Source organism: Canis aureus, chromosome 17 (genome assembly GCF_053574225.1).
Source record: "Canis aureus isolate CA01 chromosome 17, VMU_Caureus_v.1.0, whole genome shotgun sequence".
Classification (NCBI taxonomy): domain Eukaryota; kingdom Metazoa; phylum Chordata; class Mammalia; order Carnivora; family Canidae; genus Canis; species Canis aureus.
The window spans coordinates 32,752,040-32,772,494 of NC_135627.1; the positions used below are offsets into that span (position 1 = coordinate 32,752,040).

General features: G+C 37.6%; 1 long non-coding RNA gene across 2 annotated transcripts in view; it reads left to right on the plus strand.

Moving 5' to 3' along the window:
* The window catches only part of LOC144287515 (uncharacterized), a 25,538-nt gene extending 19,311 nt beyond the window's left edge, over positions 1–6,227 (plus strand). The window contains exons 2-3 of one of the 2 annotated variants that reach the window (XR_013355299.1): positions 2,684–2,770; positions 5,971–6,227. This is a non-coding gene — a long non-coding RNA (uncharacterized LOC144287515). The remainder of the gene's footprint in view (positions 1–2,683; positions 2,771–5,970) is intronic. The other variant, XR_013355300.1, reaches the window with a different exon arrangement.
* Positions 6,228–20,455: the final 14,228 nt, after the last annotated feature.

A 20,455-nucleotide genomic window follows, 5' to 3' on the forward strand; every position in this document is an offset into this window, starting at 1 on the left:
AACCAGGAAGTTCTTACGTCTGTAGAAAAATGCGAGTAAGAGAGTGGTGTTAGAATGTTTCCTTAATCCAATGCATAAGAGATATAAAGTCTCTGACACCCAGAAACAGGTTAAGTAGGATTTTATAGGGGAGCTAGCTGAGAGTGCTGAAAAAAGAGAATCCTTTAAGCTTGTTCCAGTTACTATTTTTCTTCTAGGAAAATGGCTCTGTACATTTATGATTTCACAGATACCATGTGTCATCTTTTTGTTGTCTACAATATTGTGTCTTATGAAAAACACCACCTAGGATGAATTTTTTTTTGAATTATTTTTATTTTGAAAAATTTAGAACTTTATTTTAAAATTCTGTTATTTCTGGGATGATTTTCCAAGCTTGATTTGGTTTGTTAGGCCAGTTCTACAGCATCATGCACTATTACATTCCATTTAGTTGAAATGGAATTTTCTGTCTCATTTGTATATAACATCTAAATCCCCACTTATGATGGGTATGTTAGTTTGGCATATGGCCTTCTTAGTCACACTAACATTACAAAGTAATGCTGAAAGAAAGATATTTGATATCCATGGTTAAAAATCAAATTTCATATATAGGTCTGAGTCATTAGTTGGGATGTTATTTATCTGTTATTCCTGAGGCCCTTGACATTAATCTTTAGAAGCTAGAGAATAACTTCTATATTCTCACATATCAAAAATCCCCATTTATTAAGCTGGGATATCAGGAGGTTGAGATTTGTGAGAGCTTCTGACCAAGTTGGACAATGATTGAATTAAATTTCTTAAAATCCAAGCCTTTGCTAATTCTACTGGAAGACTATGTTGGATCATATATCTCACAACTTTACGGCACTTCTTTTTATTGTTTTGTAGTTGAAGTGAGCTACATGAGATCACTTGGGAATTTTTGGACACTACTATTAATTACAGTTAATAATTAGAAACATATTCTGTGTTTCTCAGGCCACACCCAAAGTTGAATCATACCATTTTTTCATGAACATTATCTCCTGAGTCTTGTCCCTTCTCTGTGGGAAGACACACTCCCTTTGCTATCTCCACATCTCAGGGGTAAAGGGTAAGGGGTTCTCATGTGGATTCATGAATACCACTCTCAACTGCTACATGATTTACTTGGTCTTCCTTCTTTCCTTCTCCAGTGCCGCCCATTGTAATTGTTTGTGATAAATCCTTTGGCTCCTCCAAATTCCCTTACCAGTGTTGCCTCCACTGGCCCAAGTTGATGGCTGTTGAAGTCATGCATCTCATATCCTACAGCACAAAGTTTCTCATTGTGCAAAAGCCATATGAGGTGTACAAATGCAAAGGATGATCATGACCTGGGACCCTTGCAGCTTGAATCACAAACAACAACAACTTCCCATCTCCCTTAAGTTGCACAACGAACGACAACATAGGCTTTGGAGGTTAAGTGACTGGGTACAAGTCCCAGCTTTTCTTCTTACTTGCTGTGTGACCTGGGGCAAGTTTCTTAACCTATGCTGCAATTTACTTAAAATGTTATAAATAAAAAATACTTATCTAGTAAGGTTGTTGAAAGGATTCAGTGACTTAAAATATATGTGGGACACATACATGGCACATAGTAAAAACTCCAAATATCAGCTTACTTGGCTCTTAAATGACAAATCAGAGCCACCTTGTGTTCCCAAGGCATCAAGATGGTGTTTATGCAAACAGTTCTTTCAATTTTTACTTTCAGTGACCCATCCTCATCCCAACCCCATTTCTGTCAGAAATCTGTGGGGTCTGGACCAAAAGACCATCTGAGTCAGAAGTATCCTTCTTTTTCGTAGCCTCTGCAGACTGTTAAGTGTGATACTCAATAGGACTTACCTGCCTCTTTTGTATTCATTCTTTCTCAAAAGCTAGCCATTGCCCCACACAAATAGTCTCCTTCTGGAAGATCACCTAACAGACCAAAAGACACAACTGAATTATAAGTGAGCAAGTTTGGGCTTAGGCTAGGAACCTTATTCCGCAGGGACATTTTCAGAAGAATGACTCCTTTTAATTACAGTATGTTTACAGGGCAGATCTCCCAATTATCATTTACTTTGGGTAAATTAAGGCCTCACTCATTTTGAGCCAGAAGTTATGTGTATTCAAGCTGTGAGAAATGACATATTTCAACTATGCAGGTACAAGAGACTATGAATGTTTTGAAAAAAGCAGTTTCTTGTCACTACATTCCCTGGCCCCTCTTCTGTAGTACTTATTTCATGAAGTGGGTAGGCCATGATAACATCATTCAACCTAGAAGAGCTTATCTCATAAAAATTACATAAACTTTTAGCAAAGTTCATTGCTATTAGCTAGCCTAATCAGCAATATTGTCCATTCATTAAGAAAAAAATTATTCTCACACTTAAAGCAGCATTTATGAAACCCACTATGTCTATTTTCTTTTGTTAATTGCCTATCTCTATTTTCTTCTGCATGTCTTGTTTTAGAAAGTTGCTGATATTTAACTGTTCTCCAGCTGAAGACATGGACAGTGGCCATGCTACAATTCAACCAAATTAGAATAGCTCCTCGATTAGAATACTCAGAAAATCCTAGTTATTTATGTACCCTTCAAATTTATCCTTGCTTACCTATCCTTTTCAGAGTATTCTCTCTTGAGTACAATGTATTAACTGTGGACTTGATATTTTAGGTTCTTGGAGCTTGAGCTTACCTCTTTAGACTTTCACTTGTCTTTGTGTCCCGAGCTTGCATCAGGCTGAACTACTTGCAGTTAATGGTGAGTGTCCTGCATTTTAATGGTGCTGCGCCTTTGTGCACACTGCTCTCTCCCTCTGTGATGCCCTCTGCCTCTCCTTCACCTTCTTTGCCTGATTTACTCCCACTCATCCGTCACATCTCATTTTAGGTATCCGCTTTTAAGACCCAGCCAGTCTATGTGTGGGATTGACACAGTGCACTGTTTAGACCCCACCATAGCAAATATGACCCTGGAATATAAACAGTTACTTTCTTCTATTCTCAAGAAAATAAACTTCTTGAGGACAGAAATGGGGTCTTTTATATCTATATTCCCAGTGGCTAAGCCCAGGTTTAGCACATAGTGGCTGTTCGATAAATATTATGTTTAAAAATGAATGAATGAATGAATGAATGAATGAATAGATCTGCTAGTGATCATATGAACAAAGGAATTAATTTGGGTTCTTCTAATGAACAGATATTATGAAGATTTGAGAGAAAAGAGAAATAAGGTAAAGCATGTCGTATTGAATATCTTATACATGCTGGACTGTTCGGGAGGGGACGATAAAGAAAAAATAAAGGGTTATATTGACTATTAGTTTCTTTGGATTAAATTTTCCTCTAAGTTTATAGAAGTACTAGTTAAATTAGTAGAGTAATCAAATTTTTCTTATTGTATTTTACTATGAACAGTGACCTGATAGTATAGGTATGTTTATTGTGTACATTTGCAGATGGAGAAATTCAATGTCCTGCATGGTAAGGGTCTTGCCCAAAGTTACAAAGTCATAAGTGGTAGAGTCAAAATTCAAACCCTGGTCTTCTGGATCCAAGCTTCAGGACATGGCTCTTTTATAGGAGAACAACATGACATTTAGGTCCAAAAAATTGCTCTACTAAAGGGAAGAGGGGATTTGTAAAATGATGCATTAATACACAGGCCTGATCTAAAGGACATGAGGTCTGAGTTTTTGTGTCCACAGTGTGAGTCTAGGAGCAACCCTTTACTAGCTGTATAACCTCCAGAGTCCATTAATTTCTCCTACTGTCATTGCCTCCACATTAAATTACAATTATTAGTACCTGTACTAAGCAGTGCAACTGTGAGATTTAAAAATAATGTGTGTAAAGTTCCTAGCATGCAGTGAGTACTCCAAAAAATGTTATTAATCTTACTAGAGTTGATGCCTTCAAATGTTGGCTGGATAGCTTTGCACTGCATGAGAATCAGAACATAGAGTTACAAACTCAGCACTGAATATTGTGTAAAATCGTATGAAAAATGTTCATATAAATGAGGAATATCTTTTTTTATTCTGTTGCACTTTTGTCCTCCTTGGACAAAGTACATTTTACATTTTGGAGCTTACTAGTTTGTACAAATAGAAAAAAAACTTTCAAATATGTGAATGCCTAATGACACAACAAAGGGAATTTCACAAGCAAATTTATTACTGTGCATTTTCAGGTAATGTAAGCAAAGAGGTAATCATTTGTCATTCTTTGAATGTGCGCAAGCAGATGAAAACACATTGTAATTTGTGCAGCTATTGGAAAGATCTTCAACATAAGAAGCGTGAGCCTTGATGTTGGCAACCCCCTACAGTGAATACAATAGCCAGTTATGTTTGAAAAATTGGCAAGTTCAGGGCAGCAGATTCCTGCATACTTGAGGCTGCTTGTTGATTTCCTTTCAACTCAAACCCAAGTCAGGCCAGTTCCTCCATTGCAGAACAACAATGTGGCAACCAGGAATGAATTTTTCCCCACCCTTTATCCCCCAATTCCTCCCTTCAGACAAATCATCCTGCCCAGATTTCAAAGAAATCCCGGAGAGGCATACTTGCTGTTACATCTCCAGGACTCCAGCCAGCACAAATCAAGAAAATGGTTTCCAGGTGCAGACTGCCTCCACCCATCTCCCGCCTTGCCGCCACCGCCCCCCCCCCCCCCCCCAACTTTAAATCTGGTGATTGCTCCAAGCTTTAGTCTGGAGATGGACGATAGGGGGAACAGGAGGGTAACCTTAGCATTCAAAAGCCCTCAGAAAATTATTTTTCTTTTTTCATTTTAGTGGAGTCATGTCCATTCTCCAAAACATATCAAACAACCCAGCATGATTAATTCTGTCTCTTTTGATAAGCCTCAGACCCCTAATAACTAGGATACATTATCTGAACTATAGAAGGAGCCCTACAGAGTGAGGCTTTCACAAAGGTAGTTCTAATCTAATGCTATTACTATCTCCCAGTCACTAGCCCCATTTTCACACAAAGCGGTAATTGGTGGAAAAATTGCCTACTTTTCGCAATAGTCCTGGATTTTCTAAATTCAAGTAATAGCAGATAATTATCAATAAACAAAACACTATAGAGAAACATCTTTGGGAAACTTTTCCAGACATAATAATATTCACAGTAGTATAACAACAATTAGGAGTGACAATGTTTAGAACAAGTGCCGTTGGCCCTGTTCATCTCCTTTATTTATAACTGTAGTAATTTCTCCTATGTCCAAATGCCAGGATATTCATCATTCTGAACACTTATGTATCTCATTTTGGTTTTCTGAATTCATATATAGAATATTCTTTTACATTGTCAAAATAGAAAAATCTTTAGATTCTATTTTATAACTATAAATCTGTATTTTTTTTCTATAAAGTACAAATATTTTAAAGCAAATGATTTCGCATACTATGCCATCATTATATAAGCCTTATTCACTGTGGGTGGCGAACTTTAGGACAGTATATTCCTGTGTCTCTAAACTTGTCCCACACAAAGGATAGATTTCAAATACCAAGGTCAACGAGTTTTTGTTGTTCATCTCATGTAGATTATAACTTGTTTTATTTTTAGAATATAATCAATTTGTATAGTTATTTTTCCCTTCCTGAAGTTCCCAGTTTTATTGTTATGCTATTTTTTCCTATGCTATTTTGTTCCTATGTTATTCTTCTGATGTTTTTTCTTACTGAGAAAATAGAGTGAGAAAGAGAAAGAAAAAATATATAGAGATAAAATATATACTTTTTAACATATATTAGTGAGATTTCCAGCTTCTCAATCAAATAATCGAGTTTAAATCCATTAAGGTATTTTAAAATCTATTTGTTTTATAAACCTCTGAATATCTATTTTTCTTTAACTTTAGTAGCAGAAACTGCTAGTGTTTCCAGTATTTGTGTAATCCTGTTCTCCTTTTCTTTGTGCACAACTATTATATTTCCAGGCTCCTTGTAGTTAGAAAAACATCCTTAAAGAAGTAATGTGCCCACTTGGGGAACTGGAGCACAAGTATCTCATATATGCAACCCTCTTTCTTTTATCCACCAACTAAATGGAGAAGATTGGAAGACCTGGGAGAGAAAAAAGCAACAGATGGAAGAATCCTGGGTGCCATGAATGACAGAGTGGAACACATATCCCACACACACTGATTCAAATTGGAATATGATATAAGCAAGGAATAAAGGTGTATGGTATTGAGCCACTGGGATTTGGGAACTTTTTATTAGAGCATATAACCAACACTGACTAATGCAGAAACTGGTACCTTGGTGTGAGTTGGTGCAGAAATGCAAATCCTAAAATATGTGACTTCGTGGTTGGGTGTCAGATTGCACAAAATCAAACTGAAGGCTGGGACCCTATAAAGACCTGTTATACAGTGGGAGTAATTATGGTAAACTATTATTTATGAGCACTTTGAAAGAGACCATATGCCAACTGAGCCTGAAACTTTCAGGCAGTGGTTGGGAAGAGTCAGAGTGAACATCTGTGTTGGCTGCTACAGGCTAAAGTATTAGAAGAATGAGATGAGTTTAGATAAGAATTGGCTAGTTTGCAAGCAGAAATGAAAGAAAATAGAATCCAGAAATTGGACACCACAAAGGAATGGAAAAGCCAACTGTTTTCTAGAATACAAACTGCAGGATATAAGATTGAAAGAGTCTTTGATCCACTGTTGCTCATTAGGATTCAGGTGTTGCCTTCCCACTCCAGCTTGTTGGCCCCAGGGTAGTCAAGAAATCAAGTGTGAAAATTATGTCTAGGAATAAACTTTGAGTTTATTGCATGGTTACTAGTGTCTGAAAATGACTGATAACAAATAGATCAATAGTTTACATATTTTTGAAAGAATTTTATTACCAATGAAATTGCAAACCCCATAGGAAAGGCTATTAACCTCCTAAGACAGAGGTTCTAGAAAAGGGACAATGTTGCCTCCCAGGAAACATTTGGAAATGTCTGAATACACTTTTGGTTGTCACTACTGGAGGATTGTCAATACTAGTGGGTAGAAGCCGGGACTGCTGCTAAATGTCCTAAAATACACAGGACATCTCCCCAAAATAAAGAATTATGCAGCCAAAAAAAAATGTTACTTTATCAGTTGAGAGATCCTGGTTTAAAACAACCATCATATGTCCAAACTTGCTTGTAGAGGAAGTGAGCTGCAAAAGCTGAGGGTCCTGTGAGAGGCACAGACCTGACACCCCCTGCAGAACCCCACAGAGGGCCCTGAAGAATAATTGACAAAATAAGACCTCCCAGAGGACAGAGGGTCCACTGTGTGATTCTTTTTTTTTTTTAATATTTTATTTATTTATTCATGACAGACACACAGAGAGAGAGAGAGAGAGAGAGAGAGAGAGAGAGGGGCAGAGACACAGGCAGAGCGAGAAGCAGGCTCCATGCAGGAAGCCTGACGTGGGACTTGATCCCTGGTCTCCAGGATCACACCCTGGGCTGAAGGCGGTGCTAAACCGCTGGGCCACCGGGGCTGCCCCCACTGTGTGATTCTTAATGTTAGCAACAGCTGCCAGTATGTATAGTCCCCAATTATAGTGAAAATTTTGCAAGCCACAGGCAGTATGTCCACCATGTTTGAGACTCTCCTGTTTCTTTCAGCATACACTTGGTTAGTTTGATTGGTATGGAATTAGCAGTTCAAAATAATTTTTAACATCCTGAACACATTGTTTCACTGTCCTCTGACATTCAGTATTGCTGATTTAAATTCTAAAACCCATCTATGATTCTTGTACTTTTGCAAGTGACCTTATTTTCTCTCTAGATGTTTAAGGTTCTTTTTTTCGTCCCTAGTATTCTGATGTTTTACAAAGATACCTCTAGGTTGGCTTTTTTTTTTTTTTTTTTTTTTTCCCCACTGATCCTGCTGGGCACTGGTAAGGTTCTATTTGTAGAGTCCTGATTTGCTTCTGCACTGGAAAATCATCATCTTTTACTCCTTTAATCATGTCTCTGTTCTTTTTTCAAGAAGTTTGATTTTGTGGAGATTAAAACTTGTGACAGTGATTCTCTATATCTCTTAATTTTTCTCTATTTTTTTCTTTTATATTTTACTCTGCGTTTTTGACAAGCCTAGAGGCACCACAGATTTAAATTCCTTCTGCTGCTACTTTATGTTTAGTGTGAGACCTGAACTTCCAGAAGTTTCTCTCAGTATTCCTTCTCCACTGGCAGCTTTCCAGTGGGCCCCTTTCTGTACTACAAGAGAGAATGTCTCTTGGCATTCTTACTCCCTCCTGAAGCAGACTTCTGGCACTTGGTGCTGAGGTTTTCTCAGTTCCCTGCTCCTGCCTCAGGTTAGGCAAGTCCTAGGAGCCTGATCCTCCGTGATGGGGCTCTGTCAGCATTCCTGCTCCAACCCAGCAGTGAAAACCTCTATCTTGTATCTGTGCAGGGTAAGTAGGAGTGGTTTCCTGCCCCTTCCTGGGGTCAGAGGCTCCAAGGAGCTTCTTGCTGTTTGGATTTCAGTTTGCATGTTGCCTTGTAATCACAGCTCCCTGAAGGGCTAGAAAAAAATAGGATTTTTTAAGACTACCAGGCTTGCTCTCATTAGGGTGAGAACAACACTCTTGCTGATTTCTATATCCTAAGCAGGAACAGAAGTCCAATGTTTCTTTGTGATTTGTAAGAACACTGTCATTTCTGATGGCTTTTTTTTTTTTTGCAGCCTATTATATTTTAGAGATGTAATATTTTCTTGGATTTCTCTGAATTCATTAATAAGTACTTGTGAAAAGCACTGATCTGTTAATTATTTCTGGAGTAAATTGTTCATCTTGGTCATTCTCTTTGGTGCTATTTATTTTTCTCAAATGTCTGGGAGTTTTGGTTTTCCATCTGTAATAACAAATGAAAAACTACATTGATTAATTATGTAGCTGGTATGTATGGGTTTCCTGCTCCAATAAACCACTTTTCTGAATGAAAAGGATGAATGGATGGGACGGGCCAACCACAGGCTTCATTTTAGTTAGATAGGTGAACTCTAACTCTACCCATACTCAGCAAATTATTTGTTTTGAGAATTCTTCTAAGGATTTTTCTGGAGGGAGGGACCTCATGCAACAAGCCCAAGGAAAGAGCCTGATTATACAGCTGTTTCTTAAAACAGTCTTTTTTTTTTTTTTTTTTTTAATTTTTTTATTTATTTATGATAGTCACACAGAGAGAGAGAGAGGCAGAGACATAGGCAGAGGGAGAAGCAGGCTCCATGCACCGGGAGCCGGACGTGGGATTCGATCCCGGGTCTCCAGGATCGCGCCCTGGGCCAAAGGCAGGCGCCAAACCGCTGCGCCACCCAGGGATCCCCTTAAAACAGTCTTTTAACTATTACCTGACTATTACCCTGACTTCTGCTCCAACCTCTTGCTTTCCATACCTAACAGCTCTAGGAATGGAGCCTCTCCATTATGGGCAGAATTCCTTTCAATTCTTTAGCTATGCCCTGTGTGTGTACCAGGCTGAAATTTTTAGATGCTCTCTACTATTCATCTCTATATTCCACAATCAAAACACTCTTTCATTGAGAAACCTATTAACATTCCAATCTTCAAATATATCCCTGTTTGTATTCTTATCATTCACGACCTTTGGAGACTATGGGGGGTAAGCATGTGGTTAATTTCAAATACTTAAACTGGTAGTTCCTTCATCCATTTTGCTTATCCTTAGGTCCCCTTCATTTCTTTTCATGCTTCTCTTTTTTTCCTTTTTTTTTTTTTCTTGAACCAAACAAAAATTTATCTCCTTGTCTTATGCAAAGGAACTTTTCTTCCCATTCTGAATTTTTGGTATCAGCTGATAGTAGCCACTTGGACCTAAATGCCTCACCAGTTATTTAGCCAAATATTTTTTCCAAAACATACATTTTTTTCATTCCTGCCAAGTAAACATATGTCATCACCTACTAAGATTAATATGTTCTTCCTCACTTCATTATAATAATATATAGAATCTAAAAATGCCATTTTCATCTTACACATTCCTCAAAATCTTTCCAAGTCCACATTACTTCTGTGATAATGCCATCAATTTTCCTACATCTAACTCTCTTGTCCATTTCCCAATGTTTGCCACTAAGAATTCTCTAAACATGTTTGCATTGTGAACTAGACTCCCAGAACTTTACACCTGTCATTTCCTCACCCTGGAAAGCTTACCTTTCCCCTTAAAAACTTTTACCCACCTTTGAGAGTCAGTTGAAATCTCATTTTTTCCACCAGATTTCCTGGACATCCCAACCTGAAGAGGAACCTAATTCTCTATCTACTTTATTTCCCTTTAGGATGACTAATTCATTTGGTACTACTTTACAGTACTGACTGGGTACATCCTCAAGTGCATATAGTACAGCAAAAATTACACTGAACTTGCCAGTGCAGGATATGTTCTTTATTCACCCTAATCTCTTCCTAGCTATGTGTCATTCTTGCATCATTTAGCCTCCCTGAGTCTCCATTTCCTCATTTATATAAAGAGAAATATCTATTTATTCCATAGAATGGAAATAATAAAACCTAGTTCAGAGGATAGTGAAGATTAAGTGAAATGATTTGTGCATGATGCCAAACTTTGCACTGGTCTCATTGCAGATGGCTAACTAATCTGTCCCCCCCATCCGCTTCCTCTCTCCTCCCCTGCTCTGTTCCCTTCTCCCTCCCTCCCTCTCCCCCATCCCCCTCTTTCTCTCACCCTCTCTGTCACAAAATCTTGTAGGAGGCAAGGCTAAAATGATGCTGACAAATTGTGAAGAATCTTGTGTGAAATGCAAGGTGCTGATGAGTTGATTTTATGAAAACATTTTTTAGGAAGATAATTCTAGTGCAGGAGGGAAATAAATAGGAAGAGGAAAACCCTGGTAGTTGAGAGATCAGTTTGGAGGCTATGCCATATTTATATGGGAAATGCTGAGAGCCTGAATGAGGGGAGAAATGGAATTTGTTGATGAATGTGTTCTGAGAGTGGGTGAAAGGGATTGGGTTAAGAGCACAGGTGCAGAGTTTAGTTTGGAGATGATGAGTTTCTTCCTCAGGTTTAAAGCCTTTTGCAGATGACTGAACATGGGGGAGCTGGAAGCTATGGAAGTTCATACTGCTCACATCTGTTTTCTCTGTTGAGAAGATAGAATCAACCTTATAGTGACATATATATTCTTAGAGTGACAAAGATTGAGCAGCTCCTTTTGAGGAGTAGGAATGTGCAAGGCAAAGGACAAGTGACAACAACAATGACTGGAAGCTATATATTTCTGGTAGTTATTATTTGTCTGCTGGCATAAATTTTTTACATTTGTATCTTGGTATATTGAACATGGATGAGCCTCAAACACAGGAACCAGTCTCAGCCCTTGAGTACTACCAGATCATCACTTTTGGCCATGCAGATTGCACCATGCCAAACTCCAGGGATCATCATTCACATAGTCCATGATGTAACTAGTTCCCATGAGGTTGTTAATATGACAGCACTGAGTGCAGCTAATGATGAAGTTATTTTTTTAAAATTTTTATTTATTTATGATAGTCACACAGAGAGAGAGAGAGAGAGGCAGAGACATAGGCAGAGGGAGAAGCAGGCTCCATGCACCGGGAGCCCGACGTGGGATTCGATCCCGGGTCTCCAGGATCGTGCCCTGGGCCAAAGGCAGGCGCTAAACCGCTGCACCACCCAGGGATCCCTAATGATGAAGTTAAAGACGATTCCTGTCTCAGGATGATGAGGGGCTCTTCTTCAGCTTTCATTCCCCAAAGAAGAGTGGAGGAAGAACCTCTTTAAACCTGCTAAAGCATTAAGTTCCACTGCAAGAAAACACAGAGATTTCTCCCAGCTCGTGGTGGATGATGCATGGACTCCTAGGTATAGACAATGGCTTATTTCTCTTGCTTTCTTTCTAAGAAGCTCACCTTTGATCTTGGAGTGGTGGTGGAGGCATATGTAAGCATTCCCAAATCTTTTTCTTTGGAGAAAAAAAAAAGGGAACATACAACCCTGAAAAATGTGCACTGCTGAAACAAAGTGTATTTTCATCCAAATAACCATCCTTGGACACACTTTTTCAGGATCTGCTACATTTCTTGGACCTCTTTCTGTTAATTGCACTACTCTTGCCAAACCCTAGATTTGGCCTGATCGAACTGCTTCAGGAAATGGCAAAGTATAACAGGAAAAAAACAGTTTTATGTCAGAAAAATCCTGATCTTGCTACTTACTGGTTACGTGTCTTTCTAAGTCTTGGTTTTCATCTGCAAATGGAGTTAATAATATTTTCTTCACGAGCTCAATGTGAAAAATAAAGGATATTTCCAAAGTCTAATAGTGTCAGGTAAAAAAAAGTTTTAAAATGTTAGCTGCTTTCCTATCCCCACTTGTGGTTGAGTACTTGTGTTGGTCAAGAAAAACCTTGTATGAAATCAGAATGGCTGGGATCCCTGGGTGGCGCAGTGGTTTGACACCTGCCTTTGGCCCAGGGCGTAATCCTGGAGTCCAAGGATTGAGTCCTGTGTCAGGCTTCCTGCATGGAGCCTGCTTCTCCCTCTGCCTGTGTCTCTGCCTTTCTCTCTCTCTGTGTGTGTTTCTCATGAATAAATAAATAAATAAAATCTTAAAAAAAAAAAAAAAGAATGGCAGGCCATCTTGTAAACTTTAAGTGAGATTTATCTAGATAATATTGGCAAGAGATGGATAAAGGTAGGGAGTCACCTTTTTCTACTTTCTCCTATAATCCAAACACAAGTCAGCCCCTGGACTCCTGAATTCCCCCAACAACATCCCCAATTACTAGAGCAATTGTTGGCTAATCATCTAGCTGATAGGATTTCTTCCTTTTTTCTGCTTTACGGCTTTTATTTTCAGTATAGCTAAAACTTCTTTTTCCATGTAGTTGTCCTTAAAAATATCATTGATAGTTATTAGAAATTTTATAAAATATGTCCACCTAAATTCCTTTAGGGTCTCTTATACTGACATAGCTGCCAGGAAAAATGATGCAAGAGGTACCCCAAACTAACTTTTGGTAAGGTTTAGTTTTTATACAATAGAATCGCACAAATTTTGAATTTTCTTCTACTTTGGGGATTTGATGCCTGAGGCTATTAAAGAAAAAAGTTCAAATTTGTGGGAAGAATCATTAACATGTCTTTGGGCTTTCCTACAGAAAGCTTTGAGGAAAACAGAACTCTAATCTATGCTCAGGTTTAGAATCGTACTTTATGTGTCTTTATATCACTGTTTCATGCAGGGACCTTTATTATTTGGGTTCTTGGTAAACCATGTTCTTCAAAATACCCAGAATAATATCTCCATGAGCAATTCAAGAAAAGGTCTCTAGGACAAAGATACTAAGAAACTACACAACAATGGTCCGTGTAACTTTTACCTCTATTATTGTGATAAATCACTATTTTACATGTCAATATTAATAGTGAGCACTCTAAGTGGTATTATCATAAATAGTAACAATTTACAGGGACTATCATAAAATAATTGCACTAACATATCCTCAGAAATCATAATGTCCATTCTCCAAAGGGGAATCCTGTGTTCCAAAGAGATAAAGCATCTGTTCTAGTGAGTAAAGGGCAAGAACAGAGCTACTAGCTCTGTATGCTTTCTATAGTGTCATGCCCCACTTTTAGGTATATAGTAACAAAGTCAAATCAAACTGGAAATAGGATTTAAAGTTCATAAGAGGATTGTGCAGTTTCAAATCTATAATAAATACCAAGATCAATTTCATATGTGAGATTTATTTTTCCCCTGTCCTGTTATCTTATGTCATTTCATTGTGGTATAATCATAACTATAGAAACATAGCAAGTCTTCAAAAAATAGTCATGATCCTATGTTTACAGACAAATCTAAAAATTGGATTTAGCTTAAGCTATCTAAATCACACTAATTCCCTTTCTCAAGTTAATGCCCAAGGCCAACATAATATACAGAGCCTACAAGCTAGTTTTAGTGTTATATCTAAGTTGAGTTGTTTATTCAAATTCAAACAGCAACATCTTTAGGAAAAAAAATTAGCTATGTGGAAGTGAAATTTAATTCAACATAACTGAAACACTTCATGAACAATCTAATAATTTTGTCAAACTTTGAAATTTTCCTTTTTATAAAAAAAAAAAATTGTACTCACATTAAAAAGTCCAGCAAGGCAGCTGTTAATATTTGCTTTTCTTGCAGAGTAAATTGTTGCCTTTTCTTCAGATCAAATAAAGCAAATTGAAAATCAACCAAACCAGAAAGTCACACTTACAAAAGTTTAGACACACTAAACTATGCCACTTCACATGTGAGGTTTTCTATAAACGTATGTCCAATGCTTTTCTCTGAAGCTATATATTTAATATGGGTCTGTAAAGGAGCTATTCCCAGAGGTGGGGAACTACGACAATAATCAGAATTTTTCCTGAGCATTTTGCTCATTAATGATTGAAAATCCTCACTGAGCTGATGAAATCCCACGGTCAGGCTTTGAAAATCAGCCTGGGTGTTGCTTTCCCACAATCAACACATACTTAGCTGCTCTGTAGAGATTTACCCTGCTTGGCAACACAGCAAATCTGCTTCAGGAACTGGAATTGCCTACAATAAGCAACATCTCTAAAGGGGAAATAGAACATCCTCGAATGTGAAGTATGGCTCCAGAAAAGAAAAGTTAAGCACCAGCCTCTGCTTTAGGTTAAGGCAAAGTAATTTAATTTGAGGCACTGTTTACTGAAAAGCTAGGATGCTGGAATCCAATCTGAATCTTTTGGCTTGCTGTATGAAATCTGTCATTGATAGAGGTGCTGGAATTTTTAATGTGTAACTACTGTACTATCTGAATGTATTATGGAACTGAAACTGTCTCAAGGGGCTATAAGCACCTTAGATTATTTGAATATCACTTTGTGCAAGCCTTGAGGATTCAGGTATAAGGCTTTGGTTTCAATGGGATATAGTACTGCACTGGACAGGATGCTTCTCAGCCAAATCAAGAAAAAATGTGTAGAAGCATGTAGTTATTGCAAGCTAAAGGAGCAACAGACATACTGCTTGAGAGCTTTACATTAGGGAAAGAATTCAAAGTGTGAGCAGGCTCATACATTTTCAAAAGGATGGAAATTGGTACTGGGGTCATTACTTGTGCATACAACATGGGTGTATCTTGTTCATATGGTGAGCATGGCTGCAGAGCATTATAAGTTAGGAGAGGGGGGCATAGCCAAAGGGTCCCTCCTCAGGTTGACAGAAATAACCTCTTCTAAGATTTGTTGCTCAAGAGTTAATTGTAATTAGTAAATTTATGGTGGGAAGAGCTAGGTCTTTAAGTCTCTAGGCAACAGTTTTTAGAACACTAGTCTGAGTCCGAGCCATAGAAGACAGTGTCCTGTTTCTAGGAGTTGGCAAGGGAGTGGCATGAGTCATGGTCTGATGATGAAGCCTGGGATTTAATACTGGACTTCAGTTTTCTCTAGGGCACTTGAATTCAGTTAAAATCCAATCCCTATGGTCTTTATAGGTAGTGGGCTTACAGTGGTCTGTGGCACTGTGGGCAACCAGGGGCCCAGGAACTATCCTAGGTTCATTGGAGACTAACCTGAGGGCAGTAGAATTAACTCAAACCCTGATAGATCTGACCAGATTCATATGTGGCCAACTCTACACAGCATGGCACATAGTGGGCACTCAGTCATGATTTCCCTAGACAAAAGTGAGCCTGGTATTTGGAGATGCTGCAGTGTAGCCAGGCCTATAAAATCAAGGCACCAGCAATACATTTTGCAATGTTACATGACAGTCCTTTAAAAGAAGATGGCTGTATTTGTGGTGAGCATAGTATAACATGTGGTAAAGTAACATGGTGATCACCTGAAATTAAAGTAGCATGTGTGTCAGCTATACTCAAATTTTTTGAATGTCCTTTTTCTACATTTTACATCTTTTTTAGTATAAACACAAGATGTAGGTAACAGTAGTTTTCTTATGTCTACTTTAGAAGTGAAAGCAGGAACCAAAAACACGAAATCCAGAGGTTGAACTTCTAGTTCATTGTCATAGTTGAGATGGAGCTATAAAAGATTCCTAATTCTTATGAGTTTTTATTCTTCTTTCTAACCCAGAGCATTTCCCCTAAATCCCTTCTGGCAGTAGGAGCTTTGATACATAGATTCTGGCAAGTATTGTTGGCATCTTCTCTTGGTCCAGCACAAAGCCATATTCTAATAATTCTGGTTCCATGCTGGATTCAGTTGACCTAAAGGATCCCACTCTGATGATATTTTCCTCCTGATTTACTTCTTTTTATTCTCCTGTCCATTTTAAAGAATCCAGTTACATCTTTCAAAGCCGAGCTTGAGTCCCAGATGAGTCCTATGGTTCTGATGGTGAGAATCCTAACATTTACCACATGTTGTTCTTGAGTGCTTAACGTTTTTTTGTTCCCAAATTGTTTGGGAATTTATTTTATGTCTTTTAGATTTCCACAGCCTAGAGGAAATAAATATCCATTGATTCAACTGCTCTGCAGCCCTCAATGTTAGATAACATAACCTTTGCATTTTCATTGTAATACTACAATCTAGAGAGGGAACTACTAATCTTGGGGGAGATATCAGAAATATCTAGTAACACATACACATTCCTTGAGCGTTACTTTGTATAAAAATTATAAACAAGGTATAGAATCCTAGATTATCTACATTAGTCTGGGAAATGGAATACATGATCTCTAAGAGCCCTTCCAAATATATGATATATCTGATCATAAGACCTATGCAACAACTCTTTGGAGACCATGCAAAGCTCAGCCTAGATGGTTCTGGGCAAGGACTGCTTCTATTGCTCAGTGACATAGAAGGCCCATGTGGAAAGGTACAATCTAGAGACCAGGCTGAATGTGGGAAGCAGAGCAAGTGATAGGGAGAAACTTGTAGAGCATGAAAAAAGTTACCAATGAGGGAAGGATGGGATCAGGCGGGATGGGTTTTGTGACCTTACAAAGTTTAGACAGCAGGTAGAAGATACCTACATAGAGGCTGGAACTCATGGATAGAAGCCCGATTGTGAGATACTTATGGGGAAGAATAAACGTTGGAGATCATTTAATGAAAAATAGGAGGGATAAATAAATAAATTGTGAATCAGAGCGAAACCTACAACAATCCTGAACAGAAGCCGAGACAGAGTGCTGTCAGGTTTGGGCTCCTTATATGTCCTCAAGTCCTGGGAGACTAGTCCTCATCCGAGAAACTGATCAAAGTTGAACCTCTAAGATTTCAGTTCTTAAGGTCAGAGGGAAACAGTGACAGGAAATTGAGCAGTTATAAACAGTTACCTGCCTAGAAAAGCAACATAGATTTGAATTTAGTACTTACTTGCTTCTTTGAAGATGAGTTAATATTTATACAAGGAAGACTTTGATAGAACCACTGCTGATTGCAGGAGAGATGGAATATACTCTGAAGGGGGTGAACAGGTCAGATTATGAAAAGAAATCATTATAATACAAGTTTTTTTTTTTTTCTAAATCACAGATACTTCTTCTAAGGTGCATTTTATCAGCTGATTCTCTCATAACCTGCAGTTATCTTTCAGCTTTATTGCTTTCTAAACAAAAACAAAACCACCTCACTGTTATTCAGGTGATTTCTTCTGCAATCTTTATACCTTTAAAATCTGTTTTCCTTTTGCCTTTTTTTTATGGGGAAATATGTCATTTTTCTGACTAAAATAAAGAGATGTAATAGTTTTTATCTCTAAAACTCATGGAAAGTGAAATCCTGTGTTTTAAATTATTTCTATTTTGTTTCCCATTCTTGTCTTTTGTGGCAGAAACTATTTCTCCTTCTAGTCTTTCCTATATCTCTAAAACCTGTCTTAAACATTCTTCCCAGGCAAATGAATACACAATGCTAGTTAAGAATACTTGCATGTGAACTGCATGCATCATGATTTGCTTCTCATATGTTGTGTAAATATACCTACTTGCATATCCTAATGTATTGTCTGGCAAAGGTGACTCACCAGAGCAGTAGGGAGTGTGTGTGTGTGTGTGTGTGTGTGTGTGTGTGTTTAAGGATGGGGAAGTGGATTTGCAAAAGCTTAAAGAATATACAACAGATTGAGTTAAAGGCAGGAGCTGGAGGGCATCAAACTGAAAAATTGAAACAGGCTACTGAAGTATGGATTGTTTCAGGGACCTGAACCAAAAAGGACGGTACATTAGCCCACAGAACTTCCCAGAACAGTTCTGTTCAAGAAGGAAGATGAGCTCTAGAGCCAATCAGACAGGCCCTCATTTATTTAAAGGCCATGGAACAGAGAAAGAAAAGGCTTCTTTGGGGGCAAGCAGCATACGTTTTTTACAAGGACTTAGGCATATCTAATTAACTGGAATTTGATTGGCTCTATGATTATATTGATAGCTTTATTGTGCTGCCATGCATAATGATTTAATATTTGTATAGCAAATATACAATGCAGTATTATTAACTGTAGCCACGATGCTGTACTGTATTGCATATTTCAAAGTGGCTATGAGTAATCTTATAGGTCCTTATCACAAGAAAAAAAATTTAACACTGTATGATGATGGATGTTAGCTAGATTTTTTTTGGTAATGATCTTACAATATATACAAATATCAAATTATTACATTGTATACCTGAAACTAATATGTTATATATCTACTGTGCCTCCCAAGAAAAAGGTACTCACTAAATAGTCAAACTTCCAACACTTAATGATCACAAGTGGATCTCCTAAGATGTGCAGTATTTTTGAAATTTATTCATACTGGCAGAACCAGAAAGAAGGCAACTCATCGTCCTCTGGAATTAAATGTTCCACTGTAGCCAAATTAAAGATTTTGGTTTTGGATTCTGGTATTGCATATGTATTTGCTTGTTTTTAATAGCTGAAATGATCATCATTGTTACAAGCCTAACATGTTTTTTTCAGTTACATTCATAACAGAAATTTGAGGTTTAGAAAACAATTATGCAATTGCCAGGAAAAATCCAAAGATTTTTTTTTCTGAGACAAATATAGGTCCCCTATATATGTTACTTTTATGGATAATGTCCAGATTGAATGGTAGGAGCCATTCCGATCAAATAAATCCATTCTCATCAATTGTGACAGTTTTTCCTTCTTATTCCAGATAAATCAGGAAGGTAGGTAGGTAGGTAGGTACATATATAGATCGATTGATCGATATATCACCCACCAGAGTATATTTAAAATAGTTCATATTTAAAAGAGATTATCTAACAAGCTATTTGATTATTCTGATATCATAATTGCTCTAAAGTATATACTTTGAGATCCTTATATCATAGCTTTGTATCTTTTTATATCAGAAATAAAGAGGAGCAAAGAAAAGTTATTTGCTCCAATTTTATTGTATTTTACAAAACCATACTTGAAAATAACGTCCACTTTGATTTATAGGTTCTCTTGCACAAAGACCTACAGGAAAATTTCAGTTTGAGTTTAGGTTAAAAAGAGACCATTCACAGAGCATATGCCATACATATGATCTTCCCATCGCCTTTATATGCTCAAAACCCTTAAGAAATTCAAAGTCTGGGCAGAAAGCAGTTTCCCTCAAGAAATCAGTGACGTCAGCTTCCTTCAAGCTTTGTATTGTCTCTATTATATTGTGATCCCAAATTACCATGTTTTGTGTTATAATCATTCATATATGTCTTCTTAAATCCTTTCAGAAATAGTTCATAAGCAACATGAAAGCAAATACTGACCTCCTAATTCCCTAATGTAGCACCTAGTGCGAAGACGGGCTCTATATTTACTGAATAAATTAATAAAAATATTAACATATATTACATGGAATATATAGCCAGGTTTCTCACACTGTGATAAAAGTTCCTTATTCTCAAACTTACTGAGTGTAGTAAATGTTTTACATGATTCTCTGTGGGGGAGTCCTGAGGAAGGAATGGAATCAAGGGAGTGAGTTGCATTTGGAATTTCTTTGAAGGAATTCCCCACCCCAACCCTGGCCCTTTTTCTAAATAGTATAGTAAATAGCAGTGAGCAGGTCACTACATGGGTGTGGCAGATAGAGTAAGTCTTCAGTTGGGAGTATGTTTGCATTTTATCCTATTAAGTAATTTGCCTTGCTCTACAGAATTGAGCACACTGACACCTGTGTGGCAGGTCAGTTAATGGGCTTGAGAAAAGTCAGGGTCAGCTGGCCTAGAGAGTTGCCACAGCAGCAGAGATCTTTGCTAAAGATGAAGCTATTTCTGACCTTGTTTTCCTCATCTTATAATACATAAAGCTTAGGTCTCAACAGTATGATTACCAAATAACTTTTTTCTTCTTTTAAAATTGTCTGATTGCTGGAAATTGCTCCTCCTCCCCTTGCAAAATCTTCCCAAAGCTATTTCTAG